This window comes from Euprymna scolopes, chromosome 1 (genome assembly GCF_053919585.1).
Source record: "Euprymna scolopes isolate OS-2025 chromosome 1, ASM5391958v1, whole genome shotgun sequence".
Lineage (NCBI taxonomy): Eukaryota > Metazoa > Mollusca > Cephalopoda > Sepiida > Sepiolidae > Euprymna > Euprymna scolopes.
The window spans coordinates 201,020,661-201,036,089 of record NC_136482.1 but is presented as its reverse complement, the minus strand read 5'-3'; the positions used below and the strand labels follow the sequence as shown (position 1 = coordinate 201,036,089).

The window sequence follows — 15,429 nt, the reverse complement described above, 5'->3', positions numbered from 1 at the left end:
AAACTGTTTATCTTTTAAAATAGTTGAAAATTTTAAAAAGTTCTGTATTGTTAAAAAAATTTCTTTTTAAAAAAAAAATAATAAATAAATAATATTTATTCCTTTAAAAAAAAAGGGGGGTTGTTTTCATAATGTTTATTTTTTAAAAATGAAGTTCTGCTTATTTAAAACTGATAACCTCTGAAATACGGATATCATTGCTTTCATATTGTTGTCATAGTAACTTAACGGTGATTTGGAAGTTTTGTTCCTTTTATGTAATAAAGGGTTCGAGATTATTTTTCCACCTAAACTCCAGTCTTGCCAACATGGCAATGAAAAAAAAAAAAAGAAACTTTGCAGACTTTAGTTTTTCTCCATTTTCGTATGTTTGAAATACAAAACTCACAGCGGTCATATATATATTTAACGTACACAACAAGTTCGGGATGCTTTGGGGGGGGCCGCGGGGGCTCCGTCAATCGGTCGACATGCCTTTCGCCCCATCGTTCCTGCTCTATTTTGTTTTATTCCCATAAACTATGAAAATATTGCTACAAATTAAATAATACTTTTATGCATATTATCCATTGAAAAGATCGACAGTTTCGCAATGGTGAGTTTAAATTAGTCTTTAATTTTCTGCGAACTTGTTTTTCCGGTCGCCATCTTCCACCCGTCAAATTCGTCTAGATTTAATTAACAAATTTTATGATCGTTCTATGTTTTTAAAATCAATTTATCAAACAAAATGTAAGTATTACTTTAATTTAATTGCATTTATGTTTTTTTTTTTTTTTTCTTACAAGGACACATCTGAACCATTATGATTCTCTTTTATTTTGATTTTAAAAAAATATGAGGCAATATCTCTAACTTGTATGTAAACGAACATCTGTAATTTTATACAATAGTCACCAATATATTTTTTTAACAGTTTTTGATTTATTTTTTTTTGTTTTTGTAACTGCTTCCCTGCGGACGATTCTGAAATACGTAATTTGGTTATTACTTATTTTTGTGAGTGCTTGCTTATGCTTCACTCAGTAGGTGTGTCAGAAATTTCGTGAAAAATAGTGAATAATTCCACCCCGTCTTTCCAAGCTTATAACTCCTCGAAAAATGTAATTCAAGCCCTAATTTCTTTTTTCAATTAAAGGAGCAAGGACCAAGGTTTCATTAAAAAACAAAAAAACAAACAACGTGGTTTTTTTTTTTTTTAAGGTTTTAAACTTCGGACTTTACAGGTAAATTTCTAAAAAACACTACTTTTTTTGTTTTAAATTTGAATATATTATTTATTGACCTTTTCTCTTCAATTTGTGATATATAACACTTCGGTTAGTAAATTAATTATTTACTTTTTAATAGACACTTGAAAATGGGGGGGCGTGAATTAAAAAAACAAACTTTTGTCTAAAATATTATATTCGGTTTATTGGAAAGAACATAAAATTTCACATTGACCCTGAAAATATCGTAAAAATAGAATCAATAGAAAAATTTTGATAGATTTTTAAAGTTTAAAAATTGAAAAATATTGAGTTCGTAAAATTCATTACTGTTTTTTTAAAGATAAAAACAAATATTTCTATTACTTTTAAAACAACTTTAATAGTTTATTTTGGAAGTATAATCCATAAAGAAAATAAACAATCCACTTTTAAAAGAGAAATTACGAGTTTTTTATATTTTATTCGCAGTTTCGTGTTAGGGGTTTCAAAAATTCTGATACACCTACTGCTTAGTGCTTCAGTACTCAAAACATAGCGCAAAAATAAACATATTACTCAATTTTAAGTAAATTTACAGCATTTATACCGAAATAAATGCATTATTAAACCTGGATTTTTTTTTCTTTTAATTCTACAACACAATTTACCTTTTCTTTGCTTTGCGTTTGGTAATAAGGAGAAGGGGATGTTCATATTGATTTATTTTTTGTACTGTTTTAGTCATTTAATGTTTTAGTCATTTAATGTGACATTTAATCTGCCGCATATTACTTAAGTATTATGTAGAACACAGACCGTGCTGAAATAAGAATATTATGATTTAAAACCCCATTCTTAACATGGAGAGGAGAGTTTGGGGGGGGGAGTTAACTATTAAGTACTTTCTCCTAACAATTGAATAAACAAAAATACCGTAAAAATGTAATTTAACTTGAAAATCCTATAAAAACAAAATAGAATGGTCCGCATTCTGCATAAATACCATTTTTTGTCCGGAATATATCTTTAATTTAATTTATTATATATATATATATATATATATATATATATATATATATATATATATATATATATATATAATATTCCCTCTGCTCCACTTTTTGTTGTCAAGTAAGATCTTTGACTTACTTGCAGTTTCATCAAATACTTTTGTATGCAAAATCCGATCCTGCATTTTGCTAATTCCCACCCTCTGATGAGAAGGAAAGTATTTCTTCGAAACGCTGCGGGTTAAGGACTATCCACTTATCAAGTGTTTCCTTTTCAGATTAAATATGTTTTTAACTCATTTCAAAGTGTTTTTTAACATGTTTTACTGTTTGCTCTTATATATATATATATATATATATATATATATATATATATATATATATATATGTGTGTGTATTGAGAGAGAGAGAGAGAAATAGGAAAGTGAATTTGATTAGATATAAGAAGTTACCATAATGCGTGCAAGGAAAATATTGAAATACTAGTCGTAGCCAGCCACACGTTGCTGTGACTCAGTTTGTGTAAATGGAACCCTCGACCAAAAAAAAAAAAAAAAAAAAAAAGACAAAATTCATTTTTTTTAGAAAGAGAGTTGGGAAGAATATCTACAGAGAGAGGGAGAGAGGAAATAAAAACTTATAGTGTTGACGCTGTAAATGTTTGTTTTCTTTTTTTGCATAAGAAAAAATGTATAAAGTGAGCAAGAGACAGAGAGAGGAAATAGATAATGTTGACGCTATCAAATGTTTTTTATTTCGTCAGAAAAAGAAACGTAAAAAGTGAGAGAGCAAATAAAAACCTTTGTAGGTTGTGTTGACATCATGAAATGTGTGCATGCGTCTTTGTGTGTGTGTGTTTTTTTGTTTGTTTTTTTTTTGTTCAGCATAAAGCTAGCAAGAGAGAGAGTGAGAGAGAGGAAATAAAAACTGTTGTAGATAATGTTGATACCGTAAAAAAATTTTTTTTTCTTTTGGTATAAAAAGAAATATAAAAAATGAGCAAGCGAGAGAGAGAGAGGAAATAAAAACTGGTGGAGATAATGTTGACGCCATGAAATGTTTGTTTTTTTTAGGAGGGGGGACCAACATTGCCATGTAAGGTTTTTTTTTCTTCGCCATAAAAAAAATGTAAAAAGTGAGAGAGAGAGTTGGGAAAAATATACACAGAGAGAGAAGAAATATAAACTGGTGTAGATATTGTTGACGCTAGAGGTATCATTGCGATGCCATATTTGAATGGTACATTAGCGCTGTTTAGCATGCGAATACTGTTAATCTGGAAAATAGGAATGGTCAGAGCTCAGCCAATCAGAATGAGCAGATTAGTCTGTGGAGACGTTATTTTTTTTAATCAGGAAAGGAAAAGATTATGTTATATCTATGAGTTTATGATCCAGTTACAAAGAGTGCTAGTACAATATATGTATAATGTGTATATTTCCTCCCGGTGTTGACTGGGCAGTAGGAGGACTTGATATTTAGATGGAAAAATAGGAACTACTTCCTTTAAAGGTGATTGTGATGGTGTTGCTCCTAGGATGAAGTGTAGGATTTAATTATAATTACTAAATGTGCCTAAAATGTCGTTCTAAAGTTACATAAGATAGTGGCTAATAATCTAGACATAATAAACTTGTATGTGGCATCTGTTGTTGCAAATCTATTTATTTTTACTGTTAAACAAAAATCTGTAGATCATCCCCTAGAGAAAATATCTGCTCATTTAACATGAGATTTTATGGTAATCGAAAAAATATGACAACTCTATACTTAAATAGAGGTTTATAAACAATCAGAATCAGTAATTGTATCAGAACCTTTTCGTGATAAATGAACTATGTTACACAATAAAAGTCTACCTTCCCAATTGTCCAAATAGCCAAACTTACTGCTCTTTTCATCTTACTTAGTCTCCTTCAACTCTTCGTTATGGCACGTTGTTGTAATGTTACACACATGTTATACATGTTAACATGTAGACACTCGAGACAACAACTTGACACTTTCTTCTTTCTCATATTTTGTTGTAAAATTTAAATCATCTAATTACTTACATCATTTATGTTTTCAGGCCTTAAGCATCAGCAACATGCTAAAGTGAAAGTGAACTTGATGTATGCAGAACTTCTGTATTAAGTCCTGCCTTGATAGAGTTCAAAATAGACTTTGTGGCCTTGTGAGAGGTGTACTTTTCTCTTCGCTGCAACCTCTCTCACAGTAGAGATGTTGCGAGTTTTTCTCTGCTTTATTGTTATTTTCATGGAAAGTGTTGGACTGAGCTTCAATCTATGGTCCCCATCGCCAAACATTCACAAGAAACACTCGTCTAGCTGAAAACACTATCAATAATTCCTCCCACTCTTTATCTGTGCCTAAACTTAAACGTAGATTCCATGAACAAAGCTTCTTTCTTAGAACTGCACATCTGTGGAATTGTCTTCCGTTTTCCTGCCTTCCAGCTGTCTATAATATGGTTGTCTTCAAGTTCAACGTGAACAAGTTTCTGATGAGCCGTTTCACTTAAGTTAACACATTTACTGAACTTTCATTACTATCGATTACTATATTGTCCTTTTGACTACTGTTCACTCTTTAACCCTTATCCTTGGGTGGCCTCCCGGCCTTGATAAGTGGTCACGCTTATGTAAAAAAAAAACAACAAAAAAACAAATGAGTGAATGTGGAGGGTTTTGGCGCATTTAAAGTTTTGGTGCATTGATAGTAGTAGAAATGATGCACCTATAAAAAGTCATTTGATGTGTTTACAGAAAAGAAATTATCATCTTATCTGTGTTTAAGTTTCAATATTTTTTTTTACAGACATTTAAATTGTCATAGACTCTTCAAAATTCGGTATGTTTTTGCTATACATCTTATGAAATAGTTGACCAATTTTTATGATTTCAGGTTCAAATTAATAGCTACAGCAGGAATTGGAATACACCCTACTAAAGCCTGATTGTTGCAGCTGATGAATTTCAAAAATGCAACCTGGATAGGAAGGCACTTTACAAGAAATATATGCAATAAAATTCTGTTTTTATCTTGGAAAAATGCCACAGAAATGTATGGAATGCTTCAGACTGCTTTTGGACCATCTTGCATGAATCGAGCATGAGTTTTTGCATGGCATAAAAGATTCAAGGAAGGCAGGGAGTCTGTGAGGGATGATGCGAGGTGTGGGAGAGGTAAGGAAGAACATATATAGAACACTATAGTTGATTGGCTAAATAAAGAATTTTATGAATAAGGACCGTCGTGTGTCTATAGAGACAATAAGTGCACAATTTGATGTCAGTTGATGGGAATTGTACACACAATTATTCATAAGAAACTGAAGATGTAGAAGATTTGCATGAATATTCCAGTCTCAACTCTTAGAGGTTGTTTTTATGACATAATTGAGATGAAAGAGACTGTGATGAGGGTAATTGAATCATTCACAGAAGAGGACTTCCATGGAATATTTTAGAAGTTGTTAGAATGGCACAACAAGTGCATTGCAGCCAGAAGAGATACTTTGAAGGGGACTATAGCTTTATGTGTGTACTATCAATAAAAGTGCCCATCTGAAAAAAAGTCTGGAAACTTATTGAAAGCACCTCATACTTATGATACAGTGAAGGACGAGACTATTGAAGCTAATCCAAATGAATAAAAATGCTGTGTTTGTCAGAATTATTTCATAATTGATAATCAACTGGAAAATTTTTATTTAAAATGGATGGCAAATAGAGCCGATGGAAACCTCAGACAAACAGACTACCCCAAGGATCAGTCCCTGCACCTACCCTTTGCAACATATATAAAAATGACAAGCCTGAATTTGATAACATTTGTAGATTCCTCTCTGCACAGGATTTAAAAGAACAACAATTTTTAGATGCTCTTAATATCCTCACAGATTATTAAAAAAACAATTCACTTAACTGTGATCCAGAAAAGACATATCTATGCATTTTATGCCAACAATTATAGCGCAACCAGGAAGCACAGAATCATCTATTTTAAAAAAAATTTTTACATGGTAGTCACCACTTATCAAGGCTAGAACCCACTCGGGGATAAGGGTTATTGTGTGTACAGTAATCAATGGGATATCGTAGTAATCGTTAGTAATGGAGATTTGATAAAGTGTCTTACTTAAGGAGGCGGTTTATCAGGAATATGTTTATGTTGGATTTGAAGACATCCAAGTTGTAATCAGGTGGGAAACAGGCAAACAGAAGAGAGTTCCACAGGCGTGCACTTCTAAGAAAGAAGCTTTGTTCATGGAATCTACGTTGTGATTTAGGCACAGATAAAGAGTAGGGAAAATTACTGACAGTAGTTTCAGCTAGACGAGTGTTTTTCATGAAAGATTGGCAAATGGGGACCAGAGATTGAAGCTCAGACGAGCACTTTCCATGGAAATAACGATAAACAAAGACAGGCTTGCAACATCTCTTCTGTGAGAGAGAGAGGTTGCAGGGGAGAGAAAAGGGCATCCACTACTAAGCCACGAAGTCTATTTTGTACTCTGTCAAGGCAGGATAGGCTGTTTTTAGCAGCTCCTACCCAGATGTGGCAGCAATACTCCATCCTTGGACGTACTTGGTTTTATATAGATAAAGAATTGCATCAGCAGTGAGATATCTTCTGGAGCGGTAGAAGGATCCCACCATTTTTCCAGCAACCTTGGCAACAGACTCTATGTACATGTTCCATTTCAGGTCAGGAGTAAAGGTCAATCCCAGAAGCTTATCAAAACATGGAGCCTCCCCAAGACGAGAGCCATCCATTTCAATTGATGCCAGATGAACTATAAAGTATCATTTTTCCTGTCTACCTAAGTGTCCTTATCATTCTGAGCACTGCAAGAAGATAAAGGAAAATTTTACTATCAGGAAAAATTTGCTCATAAAACTTGCAAGTTCAATTGGAGAAGCTGCCCTAATACTACGCACATAACTACATTAATACTTTTTTACTCTGCTACTAAATACTGAGCTAAAGTTTGTATTGGATCAGGCCATATCAAATCGATCAACCTAGTACTTAATAATGTATGCCAAAGAATCACTAGAAAACTAAGGTCAATCCTATTACCAGTGGTGTACAAAAGGGCAGTCATCAACCTCTACAGACAGAGACCAGCAACATCAAGCAACTGCTCTTGTGGAAATCCCAGAAAGACAATGGAACACATACTCATTGACTGAAGTCATGCAATTTCTTGTAATTACCAAGTTGATTGACTGTAACCTTGATGCCCAACGATGGATCCAAATTGTATCCATCAGTGGGCATTGTATTACAATATTGGCATAAATATAATGATGTACCCACACTTATATTAAGTGACATAAAATAAAATTCTACTATTTGTTCTGCATTGATTAGCATTTCAAATTATTAAAACAAGGCTTATCAAAAGTCTTCGTTAAAAACATTCCATTGTATTTTGAGGATTTTCCTGGTTAACTTTAGTTTTTGATTGCAGAACATAATTTATGAAGTTTTTAAAAACATTTTGCTGTAATAATCTTTTTTCTTCATTCAATATCAACTTGGTTATTTTTTGTTTCAGATAAATAAGAAGAAAACATAAAAACGTAAGTAAAAATTTCCAACTAACATTTTGAATTACCTACTTATTTTTTTTGATTTGGAAAACTTTGAAATTCAAATATTTTGATTTGTAATATTCTTTTACAAGTGAAACGTAAGATTTTATTTTTTTGTGTTAAAATACATAAACAAAATTAGAATTTCGTAAATACAATTTTAACTATATGAAATCGAAACTCCTCTCACATATTTATTATGTAAAACCCTAATTAACTAATTTTACTAACTAATAGTAGAATTTTAACTAATTTCGCATATGAGATGCATCTTTTTATTCTGCCCTAATACTGGTGCACATTTCAAAATCAGATAAAAATTGACTTTTCCAAAAAAGGTTTTAAAATAAAGCTGTAGTGTTGTTTTCTTTAAGATGACAACTTTATCATTCCATCCTGTACTGCCTTTAATGCATCTAAAACCAAACTCCTATCCTTACATCATCAACGCTCTGATCCCCAGCTGGCATCAATTGTGATGGATGGCTCTCGTCTGGGTGAGGCCCCGTGTTTTGACAAGCTTCTGGGTTTGACCTTTACTCCTGATCTGAAATGGAACACGTACATCAAGTCTGTTGCCAAGGTCGCAGGAAAGATGGTGGGATCCTTCTACCGCTCCAGAAGATATCTCACTACTGATTCAATTCTCTATCTATATAAAAGCCAAGTACGTCCAAGGATGGAATACTGTTGCCATATCTGGGCAGGAGCTGCCAAAAACAGCCTATCATGCCTTGACAGAGTACAAAATAGACTTCGTGGTTTAGTGGGGGATGCCCTTTTCTCTACCCTGCAACCCCTCTCCCACAGAAGAGACGTTGCGAGCCTATCCTTGTTTTATCGTTATTTTCATGGCAGGTGCTCGTCTGAACTCCAATCCCTGGTCCCCCCTCGCCAAACTTTCACGAAAATCACCCGTCTAGCTGAATCCACTGTGAAAAATTTCCCCCACTCTATATCTGTGCCTAAATCAAAACGCGGATTTCATGAGCAAAGCTTCTTTCTTAGAACTGCACGCCTGTGGAACTCTGTTCCGTCTGCCTGCTTCCCTCCGGACTACAACTTGGATGTCTTCAAGTCTAATGTTAACAAATTCCTAATGAACCGCCCCCCTAATTAAACACTTCATAAAATCTCCTCACTAACGTGATGTACTTGCAATAACCCTTATCCCTGAGTGGCTTCCGGGCCTTGATAAGTGGTGATCACTGTGTAAAAAAAAAAAAAAAAAAAAAAAAAAATTACAAAGGATACAGTTAAGAGACTTAGCATTCCTTACCCCTTCATGGTTAACTACATGAAAAAGAGCAGAGGGAGAGTTAACCAAAACGTTGTGAGATAAAAACAGTAAAGATGAGGATAACAGTCTGCAAATAGATATACAAATTACTCATCTCAAAGGATTCCAATAATAAAATAATATTTATTACCGTTTAGTATGGACCCAACAATGGAAGATCAGATAAGGAAAACTTGGATTTATAAAACGAAAAAATACACCCTTTATCGCTCTTCACATGGTGCAGTGGATAGAGGTCTTGAATCTCTACGTTTCCAGATGGCATTGTCTGAAGATAGTGGTTTTAATCCTACCCAAAGCCGGCCAGGGGATTAGTTTGCCAAAACGTAGTGAAACAACAACTATGGAAGGCAGTAATTACTGAGGATACAGTTAGAAGACTTAGCATTCTTATCCCCTGAAGAAGGCCAGAGGAATAGCTGGCCAAAACGTAGTGAAACAACAACTATGGAAGGCAGTAATTACTGAGGATACAGTTAGAAGACTTAGCATTCTTATCCCCTGAAGAAGGCCAGAGGAATAGCTGGCCAAAACGTAGTGAAACAACAACTATGGAAGGCAGTAATTACTGAGGATACAGTTAGAAGACTTAGCATTCTTATCCCCTGAAGAAGGCCAGAGGAATAGCTGGCCAAAACGTAGTGAAACAACAACTAACGTTGAATAGACACTGAGTTAAGAAAACAAGAACTTTTTACCGTTTTTGGTGCAGAAGTACTTCATAATTTCTACATATTGAATAGAAAAGAAATCCGTTTACATATGAACATCCTTTTATTCTGCCCAATGTAGATGCACATTTTAAAATCACATAAAAGACTTAATTTCTGAATAAATGTGGTGGCATTTTTGGATTCCCAAGTTTATTTCATAGAAAACAAATATTTAAAAATCAAATACTAACCCTATTTCGTTTTTCATAATATTCAATTTTGATTTACTAAATATTGTACGCTTCAATATAAAAAAATAATTATTTTTACATTTAAAAATGCCTTTTTCTTCTACATCATGAAAGTAGCTTCTGGTGGGGCATCTAGATGCCATATTAGTGGGTAATTGTTACGACTTTACCTTATCATGTTCTACAAAAAAAAAAAATCTTTGTTTCTTTTTCTCTCTCAGTTTTCCCGTTCTGTCCTGCTCTAAGCAAGTCTGATGACCTAGTCCACAAATTCCAAAACTCCATGACAAGTTTCAAGAAAAAATACACGATTAAACCTGGATCTCCAACTTCCAACGTAGACCCCCACTACAATGTCTCCTTTTCCATCATCAGAGGTCTACGTTCTAACCTTCCAGAGGTTGAAGCCCAATTACAGGAGACTAAACCAGACCTTTTATTTTCAAGCAAAACTGGCATTGGACAGACTATTTCTCTAGATGAGTTCATAATTAAAGGTTACTCTAACTTAACTTCTAAATCTGACCCCCAAGATCGCCATGGGCATGGAATATGTGCCTATATTAAAGATGGCTTTCCATGTCGTAGGGACATCTCCAGAGAAGATCCTAACTTACCCTATATGTGCTTCCGGGTTGCACTAGCTCACACTACTGCATTTATATTTACTCTCTATCGCCCCCACAACAGCGGAGTTACTATCTTTAAAAGCATATCTGAAAAAATTGATTGTCCTATCTGCTTATCCTTCAGCTAACATTCACATATGTGGAGACTTCAATGTTCACTGTGAAAGAATTGACCCAATCAAACAAGACCGATGATGAGGGGAGATTCTGTAATGATTTCCCCATTGCTTAGGACCTCACTCAGATTGTTCACAGAACCCACCTGTGTGCCCGACAATGACGGCCAGTAGGCGAGTCTCCTAGATCTTTTTCTCACAACTTGCCCTGAACTATGTTCAGTTTCCGTTCTGTCTCCTCTTGAATCTTCCGACCACACTGTTGTATCAAGATAAAAATGAAATGAAATAAGTCCTCAGACGTACCTCTTCATCGTAAGTATATCCATACATTATGGCTGACTGGGATAGCTTCCGTACATTTATATCGGATCTACCTCTGTGTTCCATGTTTAAAAAGGATGGGTCCTCTATGGTATCAGACCTGACGGAATGGTTAATTGTAGGTATAGACCATTTCATACCCTCGAAAATGTTCCAGTAAAAATCTAACAGCCAGCCATTGTTCTCTCCAGAATGTGCTTCTGCCATTGAGCACAGAAATCACTTTTTCCACTGCTTCCAACGTAATAGATGTATGGAAAAAAATGCCGCTTTCAGAACTGCCAGCAACTATTGTAAGAAAGTAATAAACAACACAGGAGAGTTGTATGCTCAGTCTGTCAAGTCCAAAGTAGCTGAGCAGCGGCTTGGTTCCCACCAATTTTGGCAAAAAGCAAAGAGAATCTTGAACAGAAGCATGTGTTCTATCATTAATGGACCTGAGATAATCTCATCAGCATCAGACAAAGCCAAATTCTTTGCCAAGAATTTTGCAGCTAATTCTACCCTTTGCGACCAAGGCTGCCAACCCCCAATATTTCCTCCTGTATCAAAAAAATGCTATGTGATATACAAATATCTGTACATGATATTGCCAAACTAATCAAAAACCTTGATTCCAGTAAAGCTACTGGCCCTGACGGTATTCCAATTATAGTAATCAAATAACTTCAACCAGAACTAGCACCCATACCTACAAAACTGTTTAAACGTTGTCTTAAGGAGAATTGCTTCCCATCAGCCTGGAAAATCTCATCAGTATGCCTTGTATTTAAGAATTCAGGTGATTGCTCATCTCCCTCTCATCACAGGCCAATAAGCCTCCTGTGCATCATGAGTGACACACAATATGGTTTCTGTTCTGCTAGATCTACAGCAGATATGCTTACAGTTATATCTCATAGGATTAGTGAATCTTTCGGCGGAGGCAACCTTTCTAGGGCAATTGTTCTTGATAAGGTATGGCATAAAGGTTTACTTCACAAGATCTCCAGCTATGGTATAGCTGGAAATGTCTTCTCAATTATTAAGTCATTTCTCTCTGATAGGTTTATATGAGTAGTAGTTGATGGGCAAAAATCAGAAGCTCACAGTATTAATGCTGGAGCCCCTCAGGGGTCCATCCTGGGCCCAACTCTTTTCCTGATCTACAATAATGATCTTCCAAATCACATCCTTACATCATTCATAGACATTTATGCTAATGACACTACTATCTATGGTAGCACATCTAAGACAGTAAATGACCAAGTTCTCTCCAATTTTCTCTCCTCTGATTTTGAGCGCGTAGTATAATGGAGAAAGGAGTGGCTGGTTACTTCTAATGCATCTAAAACCAAGCTTCTCTCTTTACATCACCAGCGTTCTGATCCCCATCTGGTATCAGTTGAAATGAATAGCTCTCATCTTAGGGAGGCTTCAAGTTTTGACAAGCTTCTGGAATTGACCTTTACCCTTGATCTTAAATGGAACACATGCATTAAATCTGTTGTCAAGGCCGCTGGAAAAATGGTGGGATCCTTCTATCGATCGAGTAGATATCTCACTGCTGATGCAATTCTCTATCTATATATCTACATCAATGACCTTCCTAAACACATACTTAAATCATTCGTTGACATCTATGCTGATGACACGACCATCTACGGCAACACATCAAAGGCTGTAAATGACAAAGTTCTCTCTGATTCTCTCTCTTCTGATCTCGAGCGCGTAGTTCAGTGGGGGAAGATGTGGCTGGTTACCTTTAATGCATCCAAAACCAAACTCCTATCCTTACATCATCAACGCTCTAGTCCCCAGCTGGTATCAATTGAAATAGATGGCTCTCGTCTGGGTGAGGCCCCGTGTTTTGACAAGCTTCTGGGTTTGACCTTTACTCCTGATCTGAAATGGAACACGTACATCAAGTCTGTTGCCGAGGTCGCTGGAAAGATGGTGGGATCCTTCTACCGCTCCAGAAGATATCTCACTACTGATGCAATTCTCTATCTATATAAAAGCCAAGTACGTCCAAAGATGGAATACTGTTGCCATATCTGGGCAGGAGCGGCCAAAAACAGCCTATCATGCCTTGACAGAGTACAAAATAGACTTCGTAGCTTAGTGGGGGATGCCCTTTTCTCTACCCTGCAACTTCTCTCCCACAGAAGAGACGTTGCGAGCCTATCCTTGTTTTATCGTTATTTCCATGGAAAGTGCTCGTCTCAGCTCCAATCTCTGGTCCCCCCTCACCAATCTTTCATGAAAAACACCCATCTAGCTGAATCCACTGTGAAAAATTTCCCCCCACTCTATATCTGTGCCTAAATCAAAACGCGGATTCCATGAACAAAGCTTCTTTCTTAGAACTGCACGCCTGTGGAACTCTGTTCCGTCTGCCTGCTTCCCTCCGGACTACAACTTGGATGTCTTCAAGTCCAATGTTAACAAATTCCTAATGAACCGCCCCCTTAATTTAACACTTCATCAAATCTCCACACTAACGTAATGTACTTGCAATAACCCTTATCCCTGAGTGGCTTCCGGGCCTTAATAAGCGGTGATCACTATGTAAAAAAAAAAAAAAAATGAGCTAGGTACGTCCAAGAATGGAATACTGTTGCCACATCTGGGCAGGAGCTGCTAAATAGAACTTGTCCTGCCTTGACAGAGCCTTGTAGGAAATGTTCTTTTCTCTTCGCTTCAACCTCTATCTCACAGAAAAGATATTGCGAGTTTGTCTGCTTTATCATTATTTTCATGGAAAGTGTTCGACTGAGCTTCAATCTATGGTACTGCCTCACCAAACTTTCACAAGAAACACTCATCTACCTGAAAACACTATCACTAATTTCCCTGTGCCTAAACCTAAACGTAGATTCCATGAACAAAGCTTCTTTCTTAGAACTGCACACCTGTGGAATTGTCTTCCGTTTTCCTGCTTTCCAGCTGACTACAGGTTGTCTTAAAGTTCAACGTAAACAAGTTCTTGATGAGCCGTTCCACTTGTTGACAAATTTACCGAATTTCCATTACTAATGATTACTGTATTGTCCAATTGACTACTGTACACTCTTAACCCTTATCCTCGAGTGGTCTCTGGGCCTTGATACGTGGTTATGCCTATGTAAAAAAAATAAAAGTAAAATCCCCCTAATCAATTTTCACAAAACAAACTCCATAAATAAATAAATAATTAGAAAATATTTACTGTTTTAGTTTAAAGGGTAATGTTACTATGATTGTTTTCAAACTGGAAAAACTATGAAGTTCAACAGTTAAACTAACAATGAGAATTTTTGCATTTCATAAACTTACCTTCTTTTCTCTATTAAATTTTTGTATCTAATTTATTTAAAAAGTTTTATGGAGATCGGGTGTTAGTTTGTGTTGGTGCAATCTATTAAATGGCAAAATTTACAAGAAAAAAAATAATCTGCATATGTTACTGGGTAGCCAAGAATAAATGTTCTATAATTTCTGCACATAATGATGAGTTCAAAAGAAAAAAGTAAAACTTTACATGCAATCCTGAAATATTACAAAAATAAAAAGTATTCAGATCTATCATTTATTTTAAATCCCAAACACGGCGCACTGCCACTTAGAACGTAAGGGATTACTATTTGGGATTGTGTTTAACAGGGAACTGTGGGGAGTTAAGCAGTGAGATGTCTGTTCACATTATATTTAAACTTCTGCAGGTTAGTACAACCAGAAAAGCATCAAACATGGAGGGAATTCCAAAGTCGAGCAGTTTGAGGGAAGGAATTATTAGAGTAGAAGGCTTTCCAGCATCAAAAAACTTCAACAGCGAAGGGGTGGGATTTTGTTGGTTGTTGGGTTATGTACGTCACTGAGGCACAAGGGCTATGAGTTCATTAGAGCACATTTCATTAAATTACTTGTAATACAGGGGCAGGGATGTGGCATTGCAGTGATGGGACAGAGGTTGGGGCTTGGTTGATAGTGTGAGACGTATTAGATGCATTTTATTTTTGTATAGCACGATTGCAAATTCTTGGGATAACTATTTGAAGATTCTATATTACTGCTTTTTAAATTACCTCCCTTTGATCAACCTTCTTTCCAAAAGTCCTGAAAAGCTAACTATCTTTTGCAACGTTTTCTTTTAATAAAAAATGAAAAGATGTGGAATCACTTTTCTTTTTAAATGAAGTAGGAATGAATACTCAGTTCTATGATTCTAGTGATGAAAAACTCTGTGGTTATTTTCATGCTATGAAATAAATTCAGTATTTGAATAGTGATTATGAAGACATATTTCAGAAATTGTTAATGAAAGAATGTCATTACTGATTGATTAAATGTGTGTGTACACACATAGACGTATGTGTACATGTGTAT

General features: G+C 35.4%; 1 long non-coding RNA gene across 2 annotated transcripts in view; it reads left to right on the top strand.

Moving 5' to 3' along the window:
- The first annotated feature begins 217 nt into the window (after positions 1-217).
- Positions 218-15,429, top strand: part of LOC145279749 (uncharacterized) — a 95,672-nt gene continuing 80,460 nt past the window's right edge. The window contains exons 1-2 of one of the 2 annotated variants that reach the window (XR_013868445.1): positions 218-595; positions 7,773-7,797. This is a non-coding gene — a long non-coding RNA (uncharacterized LOC145279749). Of the gene's footprint in view, positions 733-7,772; positions 7,798-15,429 lie in introns of both variants that reach the window. The other variant, XR_013868443.1, reaches the window with a different exon arrangement.